The following is a 12,608-nucleotide window of genomic DNA, read 5'->3' as shown; positions in this document are numbered from 1 at the left end:
ACATTACAACATATGCACGTATTGGCAACAATTGAAGCTAAAAGGCATAATTATGATATGCTGGTTTAAGACTAATAGAAATTTAAATAACTTGTATCCTTTTTCGATGTACATTTTGTCAAAGTAGTTACATGCTTAAGTAAGCATAGAGCTGCCTTGAAATTACAATGAGTAAGAAGTAAAGAGCAGAACATCAATAATACATTCAACAATAATAACCTACACAACAACTCAACTCAAAAGAGCATACAAATTCCAAGACTGGTACATGATAGACCTTATTTGCTACATTAAACAAAATATGAGCATGAGAGAGAACTTTCATTAGCATCCAAGACATTTCCCAAGTATTACATTAGTGAGACGCCAGAAACCCTGTTCTTAAAGTAGATTACATAAGAATAGGATGATTATTAGTAAATGCGGGTTCAGACGGTTCTCCAGTCGCATTTAGAATGACTCTATTAGCCATCAGTTTGCTCTAAGAAAGACTGTGATTTAATCACATGCTATTCATTAATAATTGCAAGCAATCAAGGTAATAATAGGACCAGGCTAAATATGGTGCTCCACCGGTAGGTTAACCATAGCCAATCTCTTGAGCATTCAGTAATGCCAATTTGTTTAATCGTTTGAATTTGAGTTTGGCTATTACAAAACCTACAGGTACCACTGGATACCTCTTTGATGCGGGGATACCAGTGCTTGATTCTTTCATATGTGGCAATCTGATTAAGTTTAAGTCTGAAGTAGAGATCACGTGACTTATTGCAATGAAACTGTATAAGGTAAAGGTGATTGTTTGGTTATAAAGTGTGAGATTTCCTTATAGTTCTGATAAGTAGAAATTTGGTTGACCGTGAGACTCCATTCTCATTCATAAAGTTTTTTTTAACATAGCTTGGTCAGGATTGCAAGTCGTCGACTTTTAGACCGATTTCCAGCAATAAGAATAACATTCTATCATGATATTTTGCCATAGATGGTGGATTGCGGTTTACTATCATCATGCCCAGATTTTCATATAGTGAGTTTGTAGAAGGAAATATTATTTTAGCAAAATTGTTCAATAATCACCATTGATATCTTGCCGAGAGCAGCCAGACCTACTTTGTGTCTTAGTATGGCGTTCGGTAATGAGTTTGGTTTGCTAATCGCAATGTCTGTTTCCATAGAGATCCTTGAATTTGATCCAGAGTATCCTCGATGGTAATCAGGCACACATCCAGTCCGTGGAGTATGATTGCCTCTACTTTGAGGATATAGAATTCAATTAGGGGTAGCATCGAGTATTTGCTGTGTTTGTTGTAGACAATGCACTTTTGGGCAATTAGTGGGGAGATTTTCGTACGTAGCGTGAGTTTCCACATCTTTTAAGAGTTGGAGTCTGCTAAGTCTTACCCCAAGTATTTCAATGAGTTTGCACAAGCTACAAAAACTCTGTCAGTAGACCAGTTGAATGCTGGTGATTTCCTTTAGAGATTCTGAAAATTATTATTTTTGATTTGGTAACATTGAAGTGCAGATTGTGCTCTTGTAAGTAATGTGTGAATAGGTCTAATTTGACTTGAAGCCCAAATGGTGTGCGGTCGAAAATGAGAATATCATCGGCAAAAGATAACCAGTGCATCTTTAGGTGCCCAAGTTTGACTGGAAAACTAGTACCTTGAAGCCAAAAATTGTCGATGATATAAATATAAATTGAATAGGGTTGCAGCTAAATAGCAACCTTGTTTGACACATATACATGTGAAAATAGGGTGAGTTGTAGCATCCAATTGGTTGACCCTTATCAAGTAAGAGGTGTTTTGGTGAAGTTTAGAAATTAAGGTGACCAGTTGAGGAGAAAAAACAAATCTAAGCATTTTTTCCCATAATAAATTGGGAATGACGCAATCGAAAGCTGCAGAAAGGTCAATGGATGCCATGCATATTGGACCAGAATTGCATTCCTTGGTTTTCGCAAGCAGGTGGGCCATTATGGTGGCATTTAACGTAGTGCTCATGTGCGTGCAAAAGCCAATCAGAAATCAAGATAGTATGTGGTTATGGTGTATGTGCAGTTGTAACTCTTTTAATAACAGGATGGAAAAAACCTTTGCTGAGGCATCCAGAAGAGCAATTGGACGGAAATGTTCTGGTTCGGCAGGATGGCCTTTTTGGAAAATCAGTATGATAATGGATTGAAGCCAAGATCGAGGTAAGATGGAAGACAGGTAGATGCTATCAAATTTAGTTTTCAGAATTCTAGCCCAAATGCAAGGGTCCTGTTTCAGCACACAGGGAGGTATCCCGTCAGGTCTGGGGGCTTTCAAATAGTTTACGCTGGTAATCGCCCATTCTACATCAGGGTCAGACTACGATGAAAGAGTAGAATTCAATCTAAGAGAATTATATAACATAATGTGTAGATACTTGAGCGAAATTTGAAATTTATTGGTGAAATAATTAGCCCAGATGTCCGCAGATATAGAAGCAGATTTGTGATTACCACTCTTAGAGGAAGCTTCTCTTAGCATCATCCAAATAGATTTTCTGTCATTACGACATAAATAATGCATCATCTTTTGATTGGCGCAATTGTGAAGGTGTTTGAGCAGGAATTTCTATAAGTCTTACGAAATGCTTTTTTCTTCTGAGCAAAGGAACCCAAAGGTAAATTGAGTGACTTTAAATGTCTTAAAGACTGGTTTTTAGAGCATTTTAGCAATCCAATTTCCATGCTATGTGCATGGCCGTGTGAAGAGTTTGAAGATTATTGGGCTTGCGCCAGTTTAGTCAGCATGAAGGTAGATATATAAATATGCCTGTCGACAGCTTGCTGAATGGATAATGGTATGATGCCCACATTAGAATCAGCTATCATCTGATTGTCAATCATCGTGATTAGTTTATCGCATAAGTAGGAATTCCATCATATGGGTAGCCCAGTTCGATCACATTCGATAAAGGTTAAATTGGGGTTCGTAGATAGGGGCAGAATGACATGTTTGATCTCAGTATGAATAACTAAATGATCCCCAAGGCCAGGGTTAATGGTTAGAACTGGTTTGCAGAGGCCTAATAAGTTGTAAGATACTGCAAAGGAATCTATGCAAGAGGTTTTAGTGCCGCGCTGCCAGGTAAATGGAGATTCCTGAGGATCAAAGCCTAGCATCATTCTGAATTTTGCCTGTGCATCGGCATCCCCATTCCCAAGGGCTCGAATGGGAATGGGGAGCATTTTTTTCTGGTGCCCAGGAATGGGCAATTACCGGGTACAGCGGGGCTGCAATGACCCGGTAATTGCTGATTCCTGGGCGCCAGAAAAAAAATGATACCGGCGGCACCCGTGCCTTTTATATCGGCACGGCTACAACCGGTATTGCAATGAGCGCCACTGTCTTTTCACGCTACATTGGGACTACATTTGGATGAGGTATAGTCCAAATACTGGGACAAAGTAAAAAACATCGAAAAATTAAATTTAAGTAAAAGATATAAGGAATATTCACAGCCGTGTTTCCAAATTAAAACTCCATGTAAATACCTGACCAATTTAAGTTCAATCGACTTAAAACGTTTCATATTATATCTTCAGCTAAATCTCCTTCCTATTAGGGAGTACACGGGCGCATGGGCTAATATACCTCATGCAGAGAACGACTATGTTGGCTTTGTTATAAAACATCGAGACTAGCCGACATATACTTATCACTTGTTCTGCTCTGAAAACCCATTATAGGACGGGGTATGCCCATATTGTTTCCGAAAATAGATTTTATAGTAACTGGTCACTTTTGGAGCCGTTTGTTTAGTGTTGAATCAGTGTTTATCACTGCAGCAGCCTATTTTTTTGTAAGGAAGCTCTGAAGATGTTCTGTACAGGATAATCTTTTTGGAACCACCATGATTGTTTTATGAAGGTGATTATGTCATTTATGACGCGATATATTTATGAAACCTGTGGATTGCTATGATGTCATCATCATTAAGCACAATTACCTTTAATCCTATATATATAAAGAATATCTTATAGATGGAGTAATTTATTATGAAACGTATTTTAAATGGATGTTTATTTTTAAATGGTAGTACTATTTGTAAATAAATGTGCTTAAGGTTTGCACTAAAAACCAAATGCATAATAAACAGTAGCAACTCCTCCCAACAGAACTAGCAGATCGTTTTTAAAAGGACAGGAGTAACATTTCTAAGCTGAGCTGTATATACTTTTAGTGTGCATGATCATGTCAGCACTTATCAACAGTTGTGCTATATAGGCACAGTACGCCAAATTCTGAGCTTAGCTCCTTGTACCCTTTTCACGGGCCAAAGTTAACTATTCACAGGAGGGCTAATGCATATTTAGTAGCATCATACCCACCGTTTTCAGCAGGACTGGAATACTTTGTGATAGCTTCTGCATTTTTCAACAGTGCTGCTGTACTGGCACATAGCCAATGTGTGTTCATTTAGAACAGTGTCTGATCACTTTTCTCTATTCTCAAGAGTAGGTGTGATACACACTGGTGGATAGCGTGAGAAGACTCTTACAGGGTAATTCATAGAATTTCGCAGAAAAGTGTCGCAAGCGGCTGGCGCAGAGTGTCCGCGTGCGATTGTCTGCGCCAGGCGCGTGCGCCAAAACCGATTTCCGCGCACAGCGTATTCATGGATTTCAGGCTCCCAAACCAGCCGTGGCGCAGAGTATCGCAGCGACCCTGCAGCCGTGTCAGTAACGCCCCCAAGAACGCCCTCGCGCAAGGAAAAGCCATCAAAATCGCTAAATCATCGCAAAGGGCTGCGCCAACCCTGGACCAGTTTACAGGGCTGCCAAACAAGGAACGCAAAGCGGGTAACTTTCATATCAGGGGTACGCGGGAAGTATTACATGCGATTAGCCAGGGTACGTGTATTACAGGGGTACGCGGGAATTATCACACGCGATTTGGCTGGGTACGTGTATGACAGGGGTACGCGTGAAGTTTTACACGCGATTAGCCAGGGTACGTGTATTACAGGGGTACGCGGGAATCGTCACACGCGATTTGGCTGGGTATGTGTATTACAGGGGTGCGCGGGAATGATCACACGCGATTTGGCTGGGTACGTGTATTACAGGGGTGCGCGGGAATTATCACACGCGATTTGGCTGGGTACGTGTATTACAGGGGTGCGCGGGAAGTTACACACGCGATTAGGCTGGGTGGGTCCTCACAGGTGTTTCCTGTACACCCTCCACGGCCCCTGCAGGCAGCCCACAAAACAGGGGACTACCATGCACACCGACTCATGTCTCCCACCCCCCACCCCCCAGCAGTACAGGGGCACCCTCCACCAGGCTCCCACCCGTGTCTACCACCCCCCACTCCCCAGCCACCATGGGCAGCCCCCGCCAGGCCCCCACTCATGTCTCCCACCACCCCCACCCCCCCAGCAGTGCAGGGGCACCCTCCACCAGGCCCCCACTCATGTCTCCCACCACCCCCACCCCCCACCCACCATGGGCAGCCTCCGCCAGGCCCCCACTCATGTCTCCCACCCACCCCCACCCCCCCCCAGCAGTGTGGGGCACCCTCCACCAGGCTCCCACCCATGTCTACCACCACCCCCACCCCCCAGCACTGTGGGGCAGCCTCCACCAGGCCCCCACCCATGTCTCCCACCACCCCCACCCACCATGGGCAGCCTCTGCCAGGCCCCCACTCATGTCTCCCACCACCCCCACCCCCCCAGCAGTGCAGGGGCACTCTCCACCAGGCCCCCACTCATGTCTCCCACCACCCCCATCCCCCAGCATCCAGGGGCACCCTCCACCAGCCCCCATTCATGTCTCCCACCACCCCCACCCCCCCATCAGTGTGGGGCACCCTCCACCAGGCCCCCACTCATGTCTCCCACCCCCCCCCCACCCCCCAGCAGTGCAGGGGCAACCTCCACCAGGCTCCCACCTGTGTCTACCACCCCCCCATCCCCCAGCCACCATGGGCAGCCCCCGCCAGGCACCCACTCATGTCTCCCACCACCCCCACCCCCCCAGCAGTGCAGGGGCAAACTCCACCAGGCTCCCACCCGTGTCTACCACCCCCCCCACCCCCCAGCCACCATGGGCAGCCTCCGCCAGGCCCCCACTCATGTCTCCCACCACCCCCACCCCCCCAGCAGTGTGGGGGCACCCTCCACCAGGCCCCCACCCATGTCTCCCACCACCCCCACCCCCAGCCACCATGGGCAGCCTCCGCCATACCCCCACCCATGTCTCCGACCCACCCCCACCCCCCCAGCAGTGTGGGGCACCCTCCACCAGGCTCCCCCCCATGTCTACCACCACCCCCACCCCCCCCAGCAGTGTGGGGCACCCTCCACCAGGCCCCCACTCATTTCTCCCACCCACCCCCACCCCCCCAGCAGTGTGGGGCACCCTCCACCAGGCTCCCACCCATGTCTCCCACCACCCCCACCCCCCCAGCAGTGTGGGGCACCCTCCACCAGGCCCCCACTCATGTCTCCCACCCACCCCCACCCCCCAGCAGTGCAGGGGCACCCTCCACCAGGCTCCCACCCGTGTCTACCACCCCCCCACCCCCCAGCCACCATGGGCAGCCCCCGCCAGGCCCCCACTCATGACTCCCACCACCCCCACCCCCCCAGCAGTGCAGGGGCACCCTCCACCAGGCCCCCACTCATGTCGACCACCACCCCCACCCCCCACCCACCATGGGCAGCCTCCGCCAGGCCCCAACTCATGTCTCCCACCCACCCCCACCCCCCCAGCAGTGTGGGGCACCCTCCACCAGGCTCCCACCCATGTCTACCACCACCCCCACCCCCCTGCACTGTGGGGCAGCCTCCACCAGGCCCCCACCCATGTCTCCCACCACCCCCACCCCCCACCCACCATGGGCAGCCTCCGCCAGGCCCCCACTCATGTCTCCCACCCACCCCCACCCCCCCAGCAGTGTGGGGCACCCTCCACCAGGCTCCCACCCATGTCTCCCACCACCCCCACCCCCCCAGCAGTGTGGGGCACCCTCCACCAGGCCCCCACTCGTGTCTCCCACCCACCCCCACCCCCCAGCAGTGCAGGGGCACCCTCCACCAGGCTCCCATCCGTGTCTACCACCCCCCCACCTCCCAGCCACCATGGGCAGCCCCCGCCAGGCCCCCACTCATGTCTCCCACCACCCCCACGCCCCCAGCAGTGCAGGGGCACCCTCCACCAGGCCCCCACTCATGTCTCCCACCACCCCCACCCACCATGGGCAGCCTCCGCCAGGCCCCCACTCATGTCTCCCACCCACCCCCACCCCCCCCAGCAGTGTGGGCACCCTCCACCAGGCTCCCACCCATGTCTACCACCACCCCCACCCCCCAGCACTGTGGGGCAGCCTCCACCAGGCCCCCACCCATGTCGCCCACCACCCCACCCCCCACCCACCATGGGCAGCCTCCGCCAGGCCCCCACTCATGTCTCCCACCCACCCCCACCCCCCAGCAGTGTGGGGCACCCTCCACCAGGCCCCCACTCATGTCTCCCACCACCCCCACCCCCCACCCACCATGGGCAGCCTCCGCCAGGCCCCCACTCATGTCTCCCACCCACCCCCACCCCCCCAGCAGTGTGGGGCACCCTCCACCACGCTCCCACCCATGTCTACCACCACCCCCACCCCCCAGCACTGTGGGGCAGCCTCCAACAGGCCCCCACCCATGTCTCCCACCACCCCCACCCCCCACCCACCATGGGCAGCCTCCGCCAGGCCCCCACTCATGTCTCCCACCCACCCCCACCCCCCCAGCAGTGTGGGGCACCCTACACCAGGCTCCCACCCATGTCTCCCACCACCCCCACCACCCCAGCAGTGTGGGGCACCCTCCACCAGGCCCCAACTCATGTCTCCCACCCACCCACACCCCCCAGCAGTGCAGGGGCACCCTCCACCAGGCTCCCACCCGTGTCTACCACCCCCCACCCCCCAGCCACCATGGGCAGCCCCCGCCAGGCCCCCACTCATGTCTCCCACCACCCCCACCCCCCCAGCAGTGCAGGGGCACCCTCCACCAGGCCCCCACTCATGTCTCCCACCACCCCCACCCCCCACCCACCATGGGCAGCCTCCGCCAGGCCCGCACTCATGTCTCCCACCCACCCCCACCCCCCCCAGCAGTGTGGGGCACCCTCCACCAGGCTCCCACCCATGTCTACCACCACCCCCGCCCCCCAGCACTGTGGGGCAGCCTCCACCAGGCCCCCACCCATGTCTCCCACCACCCCCACCCACCATGGGCAGCCTCCGCCAGGCCCCCACTCATGTCTCCCACCACCCCCACCCCCCCAGCAGTGTGGGGCACCCTCCACCAGGCCCCACTCATATCTCCCACCCACCCCACCCCCCAGCAGTGCAGGGGCACCCTCCACCAGGCCCCCACTCATGTCTCCCACCACCCCCACCCCCCCAGCAGTATGGGGCACCCTCCACCAGGCCCCCACTCATGTCTCCCACCCCCCCACCCCCCAGCCAAAATGGGCAGCCCCCGCCAGCACCCACTCATGTCTCCCACCACCCCCACCCCCCAGCAGTGCAGGGGCACCCTCCGCCAGGCTCCCACCCGTGTCTACCACCCCCCCACCCCCAGCTACCATGGGCAGCTTCTGCCAGGCTCCCACTCATGTCTCCCACCACCCCCACCCCCCCAGCAGTGTGGGGCACCCTCCACCAGGCCCCCACCCATGTCTCCCACCACCCCCATCCCCCAGCCACCATGGGCAGCATCCGCCAGGCCCCCACTCATGTCTCCCACCCACCCCCACCCCCCCAGCAGTGTGGGGCACCCTCCACCAGGCTCCCACCCATGTCTACCACCACCCCCACCCCCCCAGCAGTGTGGGGGCACCCTCCACTAGGCCCCCACTCATGTCTCCCACCCCCCCCACCCACCCAGCAGTGTGGGGCACCCTCCACCAGGCTCCCACCCATGTCTCCCACCACCCCCACCCCCCAGCAGTGTGGGGCACCCTCCACCAGGCCCCCACTCATGTCTCCCACCACCCCCACCCCCCCAGCAGTGTGGGGCACCCTCCACCAGGCCCCCACCCATGTCTCCCACCACCCCCACCCCCCAGCCACCATGGGCAGCCCCCGCCAGGCCCCCACTCATGTCTCCCACCCACCCCCACCCCCCCAGCAGTGTGGGGCACCCTCCACCAGGCCCCCACCCATGTCTCCCACCACCCCCACCCCCCAACCACCATGGGCAGCCTCCGCCAGGCCCCCACTCATGTCTCCCACCACCCCCACCCCCCCAGCAGTGTGGGGCACCCTCCACCAGGCCCCCACCCATGTCTCCCACCACCCCCACCCCCCAACCACCATGGGCAGCCTCCGCCAGGCCCCCACTCATGTCTCCCACCACCCCCACCCCCCCAGCAGTGCAGGGGCACCCTCCACCAGGCCCCCACTCATGTCGACCACCACCCCCACCCCCCACCCACCATGGGCAGCCTCCGCCAGGCCCCAACTCATGTCTCCCACCCACCCCCACCCCCCCAGCAGTGTGGGGCACCCTCCACTAGGCCCCCACTCATGTCTCCCACCCCCCCCCACCCACCCAGCAGTGTGGGGCACCCTCCACCAGGCTCCCACCCATGTCTCCCACCACCCCCACCCCCCAGCAGTGTGGGGCACCCTCCACCAGGCCCCCACTCATGTCTCCCACCACCCCCACCCCCCCCAGCAGTGTGGGGCACCCTCCACCAGGCCCCCACCCATGTCTCCCACCACCCCCACCCCCCAGCCACCATGGGCAGCCCCCGCCAGGCCCCCACTCATGTCTCCCACCCACCCCCACCCCCCCAGCAGTGTGGGGCACCCTCCACCAGGCCCCCACCCATGTCTCCCACCACCCCCACCCCCCAGCCACCATGGGCAGCCTCCGCCAGGCCCCCACTCATGTCCCCCTGCCCACAGGCCCTGACAATCCTCAAACATGTGCCTCATGGCCAGCCACCACAGCCCAAAGACACAACCAAGTATTACATGTGCCCATGATACTACTCCAATGGAAACAATGTAAATCAACACATGTGTCTCACACACACACAATGGTTGCAAGTGAACCTGAAAACCCATATCATGACATGCATGAAAACAATGAGATGAAACCACACATTGAAGAATGAAAAAATTCAAATAATGTATTAAAAACAACAGCAATGGCAATCAAAATTAACCAAAATACACAAGTAAAAAAATAACAAAATTAAGCTGGCTGTCCCTTTTCAAATTAAAATCAATAAATGATAATCCAAAGAAATATCTTCCAAAGTTCAAGTCCATGAAAAGGAAATGAAGGGAAAAAAGAAATAGAAAACCATTGCTCCATGGGAAAAAATATTCATAGTAAAAAAAATATCCAAATCCAAAGTCCAACTATGTACAAAGTATTCAGGGTCCATCATCCCAAGACAAGAAATGAAACCTACCAAAAAACCAAAAAACCTATCTAAAATGGAACTATATACAAAAGGTGGAGCAGTGTCCGTCGACTCCAAATAAAAATAAACTATAAAGGAAACCTATCACTCCGGGCCAGGGCATCATCGAACTCCTCGTCTATGTCCCGGAGGCGGTCCTGTTCCATGGCCCCGAGGGTCCGCAGGGACACCGACATGTTCACCTCCAACTCCCTGCGGATTGCCTCGAGGCACTCGGCCCGCATCAGGGCCCTCCGCATGGAGTTCTCCGCCCTGACCATCGTGAGCCGCGCCTCTTCCGCCCGCCGCTGCTCCGCATCTATGGCGTGGCCCAACAGCTGCCACACGGAAGACACTTCCCGTCCAGGGTCCTCCTGCCCTCCGGCCGGTGCCTGCCCCTCCGATGTTGAAGGCCCCGAGCTATCGTGGCTCCCACCTACAGCCTCCTGCTGCTGCAGCTGCTGCTGTCCATGTGCCCTGTCCGATGGTGCCTGCACATCCTCCTCCAGCTGGGGTGCAGTCGTTGATGTGGCCACCCCTGCTGGACGTCCGACTCCCGACTGTGGCAGGGATCTGTTGTCCACCAGCCTGGCCGCACGGTCGGAGGCAGCTCCACAGGGCACCCAGGTGACACATGGGTGGGAAGATGGCATGGAGGACGACTGGGGCATAGGGGGTTCTGTGGAGAAGGGGGTCCAAACAAGGTCCAGGAAACGGAGGAATCCGGCCCTGGTGAGCTGTCCCAGTGGGTCAAAGTGGTCAACGAGCCATGCGAGAAGACTTGCAGACTCATCATGAAAAGACTGCAGGTCAGCTCGCATGGCCCATTGACGCAACGCCACCCCACCCTGGACAGGCTCAACCTGCTGCAGGATAGCCACATCCGCAGGGAGAGGAAGGCCAGGTGTTGTAAGCCAATCCTCTCCCTGAGAACGGGTCTGGAGGTAGGCATCCCCGCTGGTGCAAGATGATGCATTGACAGGAGCAGGGACAGGATTGCACACAGGCACCTCCGCGGCGGCCTGTGCTGCCTCCTGTCCCTGATCCTGCACTGCACCCCTAGCACCAGTGGAATCCCCACCTCCAGACCCCGCCACTGTCGCTTGCACGGCCTCCTCCTCCACCAAACCCCCCACCAACCTGGATGACTCCGTGCCATCTTCCTCCGTTGGGCCCTGTGGGGTCCCAGCTGCCCCTTCTGCTCCCGAGGAGTCCAACTCCAACCTCCGCCTCTTGGACCTCCCCTCGGCAGCTGCGGCCTGGGACGCGGCACCGGACTCCTCACTCCCCGACAAGATCACAACCTGGGAGGGGATCCGGGCCTTGCGTCTCCGGCTGGTGGTGCGACCCCTGCCGCTGTGCTCCACAGCACCTTCTCCGCCCTCTTCATCAGTTGACGCTGCAGACGGGGAGAAAGAAAACACAGGCATCAGGGCACTGTAAAATGGACTCATACACACATGACAGTTATACATGAGTGGCATTGGTAAACCTCAGACATGGCATCACAATCCCCAACACACATGTTATTTCAACTTGCACACATGAGCCATACCACAGCCATATTGCAACAGCCAGCACCATCCATTCAAATACAACAGCATGAGCAGCCAAAGGTCATCCACACATCACATGCAACATAGGGAGTACACTACACATGCACACACAACACCAAACTTGCATGCATGTGTACACCTCCGCCAACTGTCGCAGTGTTTTGATCGACATCCATGTCACACCTGACAATCATTCCTCCACATCCTGTGCCATGCAAGCCCACACACACAAGCACCATCCATGTGTCACACATGAGACCCCTCGCATGTGTCACCCCCACGGCCCTGTACACCCCCCCTACTTGGCCACATAAAAATACATGTTCAACCTGCACACTTGGCACACCACCACACGCACATCTTACAATCAGTATGCATGTACACTTACCGCTCGACTCCAGACGGGTCTGCTTCTCAAGGACCTGGATGTGGAGCGCTGGGGATATGCGTTCCAGGACCCTCATCTGATCTTCCGACAAGTGGCCCCGGCACCCCTTAGCATCCGCTGCCTTCAGGAGGCGCCGGGCCTTGTCGAGGGTCCTGGACCTGAAGTCCTCCCAGCGCTTCCTGACACGTTCGTAGTCGCGGACTGCCAC

This window comes from Ambystoma mexicanum, chromosome 5p, assembly GCF_040938575.1.
Source record: "Ambystoma mexicanum isolate Mex_15411 chromosome 5p, UKY_AmexF1_1, whole genome shotgun sequence".
NCBI lineage: Eukaryota > Metazoa > Chordata > Amphibia > Caudata > Ambystomatidae > Ambystoma > Ambystoma mexicanum.
This window is presented reverse-complemented; position numbering follows the sequence as displayed.